Source organism: Chiloscyllium punctatum, chromosome 17 (assembly GCF_047496795.1).
Source record: "Chiloscyllium punctatum isolate Juve2018m chromosome 17, sChiPun1.3, whole genome shotgun sequence".
Classification (NCBI taxonomy): domain Eukaryota; kingdom Metazoa; phylum Chordata; class Chondrichthyes; order Orectolobiformes; family Hemiscylliidae; genus Chiloscyllium; species Chiloscyllium punctatum.
This window is the reverse complement of record NC_092755.1, coordinates 34,470,706-34,484,222: the sequence shown is the minus strand read 5'-3', so window position 1 is coordinate 34,484,222 and position 13,517 is coordinate 34,470,706.

The following is a 13,517-nucleotide window of genomic DNA, read 5'->3' as shown; positions in this document are numbered from 1 at the left end:
AGGAAATGGTCCCTACAGAAAGTGGACACAGGTGGGAAGGGAGCTATACTGCTGGTGGTGGGGTCCGTTTGTCAGTGCTGTATACGAAGGTTAGCTTCAGGCCAACGGTCCACTTCAGAGCAGCGAGAAGCAGGAGCCAGGAGGAGGTGATGTTGGTGCGAGGTTATTGTCGGGAAGGTTGGTAATTTTATTTAAACTTCTTACCTTCTGGCCAGCAAGGGAGGAGCGAGCAAAGACTTCTGGGAAGGGTAAGTAGAACATTTTGTATTTGCATGGTTGCGTTACTGAGACATTACTAGGTCATGTCTCCCACACATCCTCCTCCTCTAACCAAAAAAAAGGTGTGTGCGCCAGATTGAAAAGGTAAGGTAACTAGTTTCTTTCCTAATCCATTTTTTTCAATAGTCACTTCGGGAGTTAGAATAGTGGGAATGGAGTTTAGGGCAGTGGAATGCTCCTCCTGCAGAATGTGGGAAGTAAGGGTCACCACAATTGTCCCTGCTGACTACATCTGTGGGAAGTGCACCCAACACCAGCTCCTCGAAAACCTCGATGGGGAACTGAAGCCTGGAGTTGGATGAACTTCGGATAATTCGGGAGGCAGAGGGGGTTATTGACAGGACTTACAGAGAGGTAGTCCCTCCCCACATAAGAGAAAAAGACAGATGGGTGACAGTTAGGGGACAGAAAGGGAACATGCAGGCAATGGATCCCCTGTGGCCATTCCCCTGAACAATAAGATTACTGTTTTGGATACATTTTTGTGGGAGATGACTGACCAGGAGAAAGCAGTGGGGCACCTGCTGTTCCGAAGAGAAGTTGGAAGAGGAGCAGAGCATAAGTGATTGGGGAACTCGACAGTTAGGGGAACAGATAGGAAGTTCTGTGGGGACGAGAGAGTCTCACGGTTGGTGTGTTGTCCCCTGGGTGCCAGGGTCCATGATGTCTCTGGGGGGAGGGGGAGCAGCCCCAAGTCGTGGTCCACATTGGCACCAACGGCATAGGTCTGAAGAGACACGGGGACTTGAGGCAGAAATTCAGGGACCTACGATGGAAGCTTAGAGCTAGGAAAAACGGAGTTGTTTCGTCTGGTTTACTGTCCATGCTCCATGCTAGTGAGGTGAGGAGTAGGGAGAGAACGGAGTTAAACACGTGGTGACAGGTATGGAGCAGGAGAGAGGGTTTCGGGTTTTTGGATAATTTGAGCTCTTTCTGGGAAATGTGGGACCTCTACAAGTTGGATGGTCTTCATCTAAACCAGAGGGGTACCGATATCCTGGATAGGAAAGAGGGAAATAGATGGTGACATCTTGCAAAATGTCCAGATTACAGAGGAGGAAGTGCTGGATGTCTTGAAAAGGTTAAGGGTGGATAAACCCCAGGACCTGATCAGGTGTAACCGAGAACTCTGTGGGAAGCTAGAGAAGTGATTGCTGGGCATCTTGCTGAGATATTTGTATCATCGATAGTCACAGGTGAGGTACCAGAAGACAGGAGGTTGGCAAACGTGGTGCCAATCTTTAAGAAGGGCGGTAAAGACAATCCAGGGAACTATAGACCGGTGAGCCTGATCTCAGTGGTGGGCAAGTTGTTGGAGGGAATCCTGAGGAACAGGTTGTACATGTATTTGCAAAGGCAAAGAATGGTTCGGCATCGTCAACATGGCTTTGTGCGTGAAACATCATGTCTCATAAACTTGATTGAGTTTTTTAGAGAAGTAACAAAGATTATTGATGATGGGCAGAGCAGTACATGTGATCTATATGGAGTTCAGTGAGGCGTTCGACAGGGTTCCCCACTGGAGACATCGTTAGCAAGGTTCGATCTCATGGAGTACAGGGAGAACTAGCCATTTTGATACAGAACTGGCTCAAAGGTAGAAGACAGGTGGTGTTGATGGAGGGTTGTTTTTCAGGCCAGAGGCCTGTGACCCGTGGAGTGCCACAAGGATCGGAGCTGGACCCACTACTTTATGCCATTTACATAAATGATTTGTATGCGAGCATAAGAGTTACAGTTACTAAGTTGCAGATGACACAAAATGGGAAGTGTGGTGGACAACAAAGAGGGCTATGCCAGAAAACGTCGATTCTCCCGCTCCTTGGATGCTGCCTGACCTGCTTCGCTTTTCCAGCAACACATTTTTCAGCTCTGATCTCCAGCATCTGCAGTCCTCACTTTCTCCGAGCGAAGAGGGTTAACTCAGATTACAACAGGAACTGCACCAGATGGGCCAATCGGCTGAAAAGTTTAATCGGCCGACGGAGTTTAATTCAGACAAATGCGTGGTGCTGCAATTTGGAGAAGCAACCTTTAGCAGCACTTGCACATTTAATGGTAAGGTCCTTGGGAATGTTTCTGAGCAAAAAGACCTTGGACTGCAGGTTCATAGCTCCTTGAAAGTGGAGACGCAGCTAGATAACATAGTGAAGAAGGCGTTTGGTATGCTTTCCGTTATTAGTCAGAGTATTGAGAACAGGAGTTGGGAGATCATGTTGCGGCTATACAGGACATTGGTTCGGCCATTATTGGAATGTTGCGTGCAATTCTGGCCTCCTTCCTATCGGAAAGATGTTGTGAAACTTGAAAGGGTACAGAAAAGAATTACAAGGATGTTGCCAGGGTTGGAGGATCTGAGCTACAGAGAGAGGCTGAACAGGCTGGGGCTGTTTTCCCTGGAGCGTCGCAAGCTGAGGGGTGAGCTTATAGAGGTTTACAAAATTATTAGGGGCATGGGTAGGATAAATAGACAAAGTCTTTTCCCTGGAGTCGGGGAGTACAGAACTAGAGGGCATAGGTTTAGGGTCAGGGGGAAAGATATTAAAGAGAATTAAGATGCAAAGTTTTCACGCAGAGGGTGGTACGTGTGTGGAATAAGCAGCCAGAGGATGTGGTGGAGGCTGGTACGATTGCAACATTTAAGAGACAATTGGATGAATATATGAGGAGGAAGTGTTTGGAGGGATATGGGCCGTGTGCTGGCAGGTGGGACTAGTTTGGGTTCTGGTAGGCATGGACGGGTTGGACCGAAGGGTCTGTTTCCATGCTGTACATCTCTATGTCTCTATGACTCTAAAGCTATTAAGGTGGATTTGCACTAATACAGCAGGGGGGTGGGAAAAAAAATTGTAGGACAGGTACAGAAGAGGATGAGAGTAGGGATTTCCCAAATCAAGTATTTGACACTGGAAAGCGAGAACCTGATTTGAACTTCAACGCGAGGAGCATCAAATAAAGTGGGTGAACTGGCAGAGTGGGTTGGTACATGGGACTTCGATGGTGTGGACCTTATGGAGACATGGATAGAGCAGGAACAAGAATGGCTGTTGCAGGTTCCGGAATTATGATGTTTCAGTAAGAACAGAGAAGATGATAAAAGAGGGAGAGGGGTGGCATTATTAATCAGAAACAATATTACAGTTGTAGAAAGGATGTTTGGGAACTCGTTAAATTATGTACTATGGGCTGAGGTTAGAAACTATTGGCCTCTGAATAGTCTCAGAGATGTAGAGGGAAGGATAGCAAAGATGATTCTCGATAGGAGTGAGAGAGGCACGGTAGTTATCATGGGGGACTTCAACTTTACAAATATTAACTGGGATCACTACAGTACAAGTACTATAAATGGGTCAGTTTTTGTCCTGTGTGTGCAGGAGGGCTTCCTGACACAGTATGCAGGCAGGCGTCAAAGGGGAAAAGCCACTTTAGATTTAGTACTGAGTAATGAGCCTGGCCAGGTGTTAGATTTGGAAATAGGTGAGCACTGTGGAGACATCGAGCACAATTTTGTTAGATTTACTTTAGTGATGGAAAGGAATAGGTGTTGTCTGCCGAGCAAGAGTTGCGGCTGGGGGAAGGGAAATTACGATGCAATTCGGAAAGATTTAGGAAGCGTAGAATGGGGAAGGAAACTGCAGGGGATGAGTACATTAAAAATGTGGAGCTTATTCAAGGAAAAGCTCTTGTGTGTTCTAGATAAGAATGCTTCTGTCAGGCTGGGAGGAAGATATAGAACGCGTGAGCAGTGGTTTCCTAAGGAAGTAGAATCCCTGGTCAAGAAGAAGAAGAAGGCTTATGTTAGGACAAATTGTGGAAAATCAGTTAGGGCGCTTCAGGTTTAGAAGGAAGTCAAGAATGATCTAAAAAGAGAGGTCAGAAGAGCCAGGAGGAGACATGAGAAGTTGTTGGCTGATAGGATCATTTTAACCTTAAGACTTTCCATAGGTATCTATGGAATAAAAGAATGACGAGAGTTAAATTAGGGCCAATCAAGGATAATAGTGGGAAGATGTGTGGAGTCAGAGGAGATAGGGGAAGCACTAAATACATATTTTACGACAGTGCTCACTATAGAAAATGAAAATGTTGGTGAGGAAGATACGGAGATACTTGCATCTAGACAAGAAGAGATTGAGGTTCACAAGGAAGAGTTATTAGAAATACTGCAGAGTGTGAAAATAGACAAGTCCCCTGGACCGCATGGTATCTATCTTTGGATTCTCTGGGAAGCAAGGGAAGCGATTGCCGATACTTTGGCATTGATCTTCAAATCATCATTGTCTACAGGAATAGTGCCTGAGCACTGGAGGATTGCAAATGTGGTTCCGTTGTTCAAAAAGGGTCGTAGAGACAAGCCTGGTAATTACAGACCAGTGAGTCTCACTTCAGTTGTTGGTAAAGTGTTGGAAAAGGTTATAAGAGTTAGGATTTATAACCATCGAGAAAAGAATAATCTGATCAGGGACAGTTAGCACGGTTTTGTGAAGGGTAGATCGTGCCTAACGAATCTTATTGAGCTTTTTTGACAAAGTGACCATACAGGTAGATGACAGTACACCGGTTGATGTGGTGTATGTTTATTTCATAGAACTCTTGGATTACGGATATATTCGAAAAGTTTTCTTTCGAAAAAATAGAGTACGGCAGCAATCAAATTTGCTCCTCCTCCTCCTCCGTTTTAGCAGAAAATTTCTACCAGTTGTATTGTTTGCTCAATTTGTTAGTTATTTTCCAACGCTGCATTGAATCTACATAATAACTCTATTCCAATGCAGGGGACCATTCATAGAATGCCCCGAAATTTCCAATGAGACAAGGATATCAGCTGCGGCAATGCATGGGATGCTATCTGGATAATTATTAGAACCATCCCTTGCTCTATCTTGGCTCTCTTCTTACATCTTCTGTTCTGAAGAAACATTGCCAATTTCTCCTCTCAACCTGCAAAATGGACAGTTTATTTATCCAAATAAGTGATTAGCAGTGTAGCTCGCATCAATTTCTTTAGACCAGAATTTCTAATGTCTGAAAATGGTTGCTTGCAAAGCTAAGCAAAAGGTTCGGCGGCAGACTCGCACTCCTCCTAAAAAGGAGACACTTCCGGCAGAGTATTCGATGTACATGGAAGTGGAATTGTTTTTTTTCTGATAGGATGGTAATGCCAGAAGACATGGACTCCTGCATCGCTTTCGTTGGCTTTCCTAATAGCTGGTGGACAACACTAGTAGGCCAAATTATTTATCTGTTCTCTCTGGACTCAACAAAGAGAGAAAAGAAGATTTATTCAGCAGCTGTAGTGACGTCGAATTTCAAACTTGGGATGATGTAGAGCAGGCAGTGAACGGGATTGGGGCAGCGAACGATTTGGTGACAAAAATGCGTTCAGTTGAGAGCAATATCACCTATCGCTTTTAGTGGTTTTATTCATATTCAGATAATGGAGTTGCACGTGTTTAATAAAGAATGGGGTTTGCAGGATGAAATGATGGCAACTGTTTCGATGTTTTCCGAGTTTTAATAACGAGGACATTAATATAGTGAAACATCTTATTGACTTAACAGTCAGATGGAGTAACTTACCAGGAAGACCAACAATAGCGAGGATAGGATAGTAACCAGCTTGAATCACCCGAAATACAAACTATATTTGCATTGTTAATAGTGGCCAACCTTGGGAAAGCTGGTAAAGACCCAAAGACAAACTTTGAACCATTGCTTTAAATTTCCAATATGTTGCTGTCTGATACTGGTCTTGCTCTCCCTTTCTGTGCAGCTGATGATTCCTTATCATGTCGCACGTGATGCTCGCGCTGATACTTTAAGATTGCGAAAGATGTCTCTTATTAAGAGAAGATGGACATTAACTCCTGTCACTGCACGAACAGTTTCAATGAACCATTTTCAATCCAAAACCTTTCTATGGTGACAATGCTTTCCTTTCTCACAGCTGTGCTGCCCTTGGTTATATTCATAGGAGTCATAAAGGTAGAGGTTCGGATATGACTGGAACATTTGTTGAGTTGGTTTTCTAAAGCAGTTGTTGAATGGAAAGGGAGTGGCCTGTTTCTGCAGTTCAAAATTCAGTTTCTTTTGGGTTTTTCCAGCTGTTCTGTTTGATCGAGTTTCAGAAGCAAACCCAGAGATACTGCTGGCTACAGAAAGAAGCAGTTCTAATCTGTCCATTCTCTCTCTTCCTGTGACGTCTCTCCTGTAAGAATCTATGTTTGGTTTTACCTTTTTCTTGATCAATGGTATATTTATGTGAATTTTGCAACTGCTTGCAACATTATCATTAAGTTCTAATTGATTCGATGGGGATTCCAGATAGGCTCAGTCATTCTAAATACAGTACTTTTTTCGCTTGTTTTTTCAAATATTAGTCTCGAAATACATACTGTTTTTATTAAAACTTAGTGGTTACGCCAGCTGCATCACGCCTGGAATATCCACTGTACATATGTTTCAAACAATTAGAAAGGTTATGGTCTGGGATACATTCTTGGCACGTTTAAGGTGGGTCTGGACTGCTCTATAACCCAATCCCGTGAATTGTTTTCATGAGTTGCGTTAGGATTTATTCAGCTTGATCCTGGAAGTCATTATGGAAGGTGCAGAGGGACTGTCGATAATCAGTCAATCCTACATAAGTGTGAAGATCTACACGGGCTCTGGAGAGTTGGAAATATGTGCGTGTGTGTAGAAAACGAGAAATAGTAAACACCATAATCACGTCTAATAATTTTTATATCTGTCGAATATTTTGGAAACATGTGAAGTCCAATATGTCAGGAAATAAGTTGTTGCTTTGAAAATAGTTATTTTGTAGGCACAATCAGGTTAGATACGTGAAAAAATATTTTGCCAAAGTCACTCAGTTTATTGGCGTACTTCAGAAAAAAATATGTTCAAGTGTATTTACTGTCTTGCCTAGAAAGTCATGAATACAATTGAATACACAGAAGTGATAATCTCGACATATCATTGACTACAAGATTGAAAATTAGAGGAAATGTGGGAAGTTGGTTGCTGTGATGGCATTCTGGAGACATCACTTTATTTCTCGGTCATATAGACTTGGGGTGGCGCTGCGGCTCATTGATTAACACTGTGGCACTGAGGCGTCATGATCTGGCTTCAAGACTCGCTGCGAACGACTGGTGTGGAGTATTTTCCGTCTCCCCATGTCTGCGTGGTTTTTTTTTCGTGTGCTCCATTTTGCTGCCGCAGTCCAAAAACCTGCAGAATGCGTGGCTTGGTCATGTTAAATTGCCATAGTATCATACAATATATAGGCTCGCCAAAGGAAGTATAGGGTTACAGGGATAGTTTGCGGGTGAATCGGTGTCGGATGCTTTTCAAAGAGAGGGTTTGGTATTCAGGGAAACACTGTAAGTTGGGTTAATGGCCAGTTTCCACACTGTAGCGAATCTATGCTTCATGCAGCTTACAGCACAGGATATGTCATGTGCGTGGATGGAGGCCAGACAATTCCAATGAAAGGTGTCAGTCTTAAACAGGGAGAAGGAACACACTGACTTGGTGCGCTTTCTTTATTTTTTAGAAATGTAAGGACATACCTTTGTCAAATGTAGTCAGCGTAGAGGTTTTAAGAAAGATAAAGATGACATAATGAAATAAATGATTTTCAACCTTCATAAATAGTTACTCGTCCTCGCATATGATATTGATTCGTCATTTTTCAGTCAGTGTTCTCACCAGATTTTTTGCTCCAGTCTCTCACTGAGATCATCGTGTGCTATCATTTCCAGCTTCTGCTCTTTCGGTCAATTTGCAAGAATCTATGTTCTCCCAGGAACAAATCCATTGTCATAAGTTTTGCTATTCAGTTGTTAAGAAATTTCATGTTTGACACATCTTTGTCACGTGAAATATTTTCCACAGCGAGTACTCAATGCCTTTCATCCGTGATCTAAGAATATCATGGAAGGAGCTGATATCGATACAGTCAATACAAAGTTCGATTAACATTTGAGATGAAGAAATGTGCAGTTATCTGGGAGGAAACCAAGAGAATAGTCGTAGGTATTGATCAGTTGGAGAGTTTGTGCACACATGGGAGACTAAATAAAACAACTCTGAGTTACAGTAATTCCTAGTTTGTATGATACTTATTAGACAGTTGAGCCACCTGAAGAGACAAGCTTGCTGGATACAGGGTGCACCGGCTTCACTTCATTGTAATGTGTTTACGGTAGACAAGTCCCCATGACCTGATGACAAACATCACAGACTTGAGAAGAATGCAAGTGAGGACATTGTTAGCGTCTTGCCCAAAGTATGTGAATCATATTTTCCAACAGAAGACGTGCCAGAGGCCTGGAGATGAACAATATTTATTTACTTTAGTAACATGTTCAGCAGGAATGATTCGTGAAATTACAGGCTACTAATTCACTGACAGTAGTAAGGAAGTTGTGGCAGACGTTTCTTCGTAACAGGAGTAACTTGCATTTAGAATCGGAAAATGAACTCAATCGCATTAGTCACACAACACCAGGTTATTCTTCAACAGATTTATTTGGAAGCAGTAGCTTTCGGAGAGCTTTCATTATTTTACATGAAAGACATAACAACAATCCAGGTTTGTTCTCGATATATAACCTCTATTCCATGATGCTGTAATCTATTGCGATGAATTGTGTGTCTAATAATTCCATCCCAAAACGAACAGATTTAGAAGCAGGGCTCTGAGAGCCAGTGCTTCCAAATACACCTGTTGGTTTATATGGTATTATGGTTGTATGACATTTTACTTTGCCCACGACAGTCCAGCACTGGAGTGTCCACATCATTATTTGACATATAAAGATAGCCTTTGTTCAGAGAAGGTCGTATCTCACAAACAGAAATTATTTTTTCTTGAAAAAAATGTCAAAGATGATTAATGAGCACTGAGCAAGATATGTTGCTTCTATGGACTTTTGGAAGACTTTTCACAAAGCCCCTCAAGTCAGCCTGCTACAAAATGTGAAGTCACTTGAGATCGACTGTGAGATACTAACGTGGATTCAGAGAAGTCTGAGATATGGAAGACTGAAACTAAAACGGAAAGATAACTTTCAGGCTAAAACTCTTAGCAAGTATGTCCCTTAAGGATCAGTGTTGGGATACCTGTAAATTATGTGGACAAGAATGTAAGTTTGCTATTCACTGAACGCAATAAATGCTTATATTTCAAATTTATACACGCAGCTAATGTGGGAAGGACTATCTTTGAGAATGCAGCTCCTTCATCAGGTCGCTTTTGGAGAGGGTTATTAGACACAGAATTTGTCAAGATTGTGGGTGCTAAGGAATGTCACGAACATTGCCAAGGACTAGGCAGGGCGCTATGGGTTTGAGACCAGCGTGGAAAAACGAGAGTTGGAGGTGACCTAAGTGAGATCTCGAAAGCAGGAGATACATACCAGCAAACTGCATCAAACGTTGCAACAACTGGCAAAGGGATGTAGCGTAGACATCTGCAGTTTCCTGAGAGTGGCACCAGAAATAGGTAAGGGCGTCAAGAATGTAGATGTCATGCCTATCTTCATTCGTGGGGCATAGGCGATAAAAAAAAGGCACGTTACGTTGCAGGTTTATAGAAATTCAGTTCGGCCACATTTAGTATGTCATGTGCAGTTCTCGTCGTCACATGACCAGAGGGATGTGAAAGATTTCGAGGGGCTGCATAGCTTGGTTATCAGGACATTGCCCGGTTGGCGATTTATTAGCTCTGAACATAAATTTGAAAAAAAAACGTAATTGCAATCAGTTAAATTTGGAGGATGATTGGCAATTCGATCAAATCATAAGTCCAGAAAATTTTTCGAGGATTAATGGATAGTTATAGGTATTTTTTCATCCCAAGTTGAAATCGAAATTACTTGGAACACAAGTCTAAAGGTGAGAGCGTTTCAGAAGAATGGCGATGAGAGAGAGTGCTTAGTGTCTGGAATGCACATGCAGAGCAGTGTTGAAGGCGGAAACAATGGCTCGGTTAAAGAGGGATCTTGCCAGATTTGTAAACAGGCATGGAATGGAGGGATATTGAGCATATCGATGCAAAGTTCCTTAGTCTAGAAAGGTATTAAGTGGCGGTTCAGTTATGGGAATTCTTGTTCCTTTGCTGTCCAGTTCTTTCTTCTTTAACTCTGACACTATCATGTCGATAAAGCTCAACGCATGCAGAGGGTAAAATACTTCGTTTTCTTTTGAGGCATCTCATGGCATTTTGGACTCGGCTTTCAGCTGAGTAACTTCACAGCATTACATCTGTTGATGACAATCTCACACAGCCATATCGAGTTGTGTCTGCTTTGTCTTGCGACAAGTAGAGCTGACAGAATTTCTCATTGTTCACATCTCATATTTCGACCTATTATACGTTTTTGAATCTCCTTTCTGACCTTTTTCATCCACTTTGTCTTGTGCTTTGGGCTCAACCGTCATACGTTCTCCTGTTGTAATCGTCTCGCTTTGACCTTCTTCACCACGCATACACATTCATACGCAACAGTGCTTGTTTATTTTTTATAATTATACTGTTTCAGTTTCTTTCAGTAATTAAGATGAACAGTATTCGTCTCTAAAATTTACTTCGGTTTTCTCTGCCTAACTTTTGCTAAGTTTCTCCAGTGTTTTCTTTTGCCATACTTAACATTTCTAGTGTTACAACACAGGGTAAACCCTTCTGCTAATTGAAACCAGACACACATGAAAGTTCACCGCATGCCATAATGTGTTAAATTTCTAGTGGCAAAGTGGTATCCCACATGTCACAATTTAAAGAAGAAAACAATAACTGATTTTTATTCTAAAAACCAGAGCATTAGGCAACGAATTGTTCCAACTCATGTCTATTAAAACTATTTTACCTCATAATCTACAGCACTGGTATGATAAATTCGCCTTTAAATTTATGGCAAATCAATTTTCGAAAACAGTTTTCGCTTTGCCTGTTCGAATTTCCTCTGTTGTTTCTTGTAGGTGTCTTTGTTCTTCTGCTGCAAAACTTTCTGATGCCCATGTCCCGTACCAAGGTAGCATTCTGCTGCAGTCTGTTGCTGATTGGCTGCTGTTTGCCATTCTAAAAGTACGACCTGTTGATTTCCTTCAAAATTTTCGTGGCAAATTTGAGAATCATCTTCAAACCCCAAAAACTCTTTCGAAATTTTAAGAGCTATGTCTTTCACTTCTAATTTAACAAACCACAATTCGTTGAAAGTAAACAAATTGTCTCAACTACTTTTCATTTAAGTATCTAGGGCACTAACCTGCAAGGCTTTAAAACTATCTGGCTTTTCTCGTGCACTAAATATACTCATAGCTGTCCGATTCTGTCCAGACTGTATCGTTCTCAGCCGACCAAAGTCATTAATTCGAGATCAATTTGTTCAATTCCTGGCGATCAACCACAAAACATCGGACCGGCTCACTGGTTTGATGTCATCCAAATCATTAAAATTCAAGTTCTATTGGAGTTTGGTATCTGCGGCATAATTTAAACAGTTTGTCCACATTTGAATTTGTTTTATACTATGACAATGCTGCTCCCTGTATTTGTTTCACAACCAAATGTTACTTTTTAACATCCACCAGCACCTTCTTTGCCAGCCAGGTGTTTCTGCTCGCTTAAAAGTAGAGCACATGTCTGGACGTTCGTAACATCTCCCCACTTAAGATAAAACTGAAGATCACGATGAATGGATGGGCCCTTTTTCTTTTGTATTTCTTAAACTTATGCTCATCGCATACTTATAACATTAATCTAAGTTCATGTTGATATATATACACACCCACATACATGCATGCACATATATATAAATCTGCAAATAGACATTGGATAGAAACCAATCTCATCTAACGTCTGTCAGTTAAATCTGGGAAAGGACGTCTGCAATTACATTCTTATGTATTGCCACACTTAGAATTTGTAAATTAAATGTCTGTAACATAAGACTCCATGAAACATTTAAAGTGTTCTTTAAAGTGTACCAAGAATATGAGTGTATTGTGATCCATGAACAGAACCGTCTCTGACACATTGTTCGTAACATGCACATTAAGATTTTGTAAGGTCTGTACCAACTCAATAGTTCTTTTTACATCGTGTAGTATTTTCTCTGGTGGATGTTGCGTTTCTTTGAAAAGTAAACAACTGGAAGTTCAACTTCATGACCATCTTCCTGTAGTAATACAGATCCAATTCCTATGTCAAGAGCATCGATCGCAACGTTGAGGGGTTCGAAACGTTTGGTGTAGCTCGAACTGGTGCAATAGTTCATAATGCTTTTAAATATACAATTGGCACCTGGCATTGTTCTGTCCACCAAAAGTTTCTGGTTATCTTCATGAAATCTGTTAATGCTACATATACACTGCTGACGTTTGGAAAAACTACTGATGGAGTCTGCTTAGTCGCAAAAATCAAAGCAACTCTTTCCTCGAGACTGGTCGAAGGAATTCCTTGATGGCATTGGCCATGGGGTCAACCTTCCATGACCAATGTTATGTCGCAAAAACGTCACCTCTCCTTTAGCGAATTCAATTTTGTTTAATTCTATTCTCAGTTTTGCTACTCTTAATCGTTCAAAGAGCTCTGCAAATTGTACCATGTGACCTTTCATGGACTTAAAAGATCACTACATCGGCCAAATACACTAAACACTTTATTAACTCAGCCACAGCGCTGTTCATGAGTCTTTAAAATGTGGCAGGTGCGTTCTTCATTCCAAAAGGCATCATTTTCATTTGATATAGCTCATTTGGGTTTTACAAACAGAAATCTATTTCGCCGTCACTGATAAAAGTACCTGTCAAGAACCAAGGAGGAAATCTAATTTGGTGAGGTTACGAGCTTGTACACCTTTCTCTGTACAGATCTCCAATCTTGTTATTGGATATATGTCCAATTCTCTTATAGCATTGACTGTCCGATAATCCACGAAAAATCGTTGAGACTCATCCGTTTTGGGAACTAAGATTTCGGTGAACCCCACTCACTCTGGTTTGGTACAATAATATCCTCGTTAGGTATGGCATCTATCGTATTCAGGATCTGTCTGACTTTCATGTTATTAACCCGAAAAGCGTGTTCCTGTTTTGGAACAACATTCCCTGTGCAATAGCATTAGTCCTCCCCATTTGATTGCGACAAATGTCGTCATACTGCAGTAACAAACCTCTCAACTAAGTTCGTTGCCGTTGTAATAACCTATCTCACTCATAAAGGACTT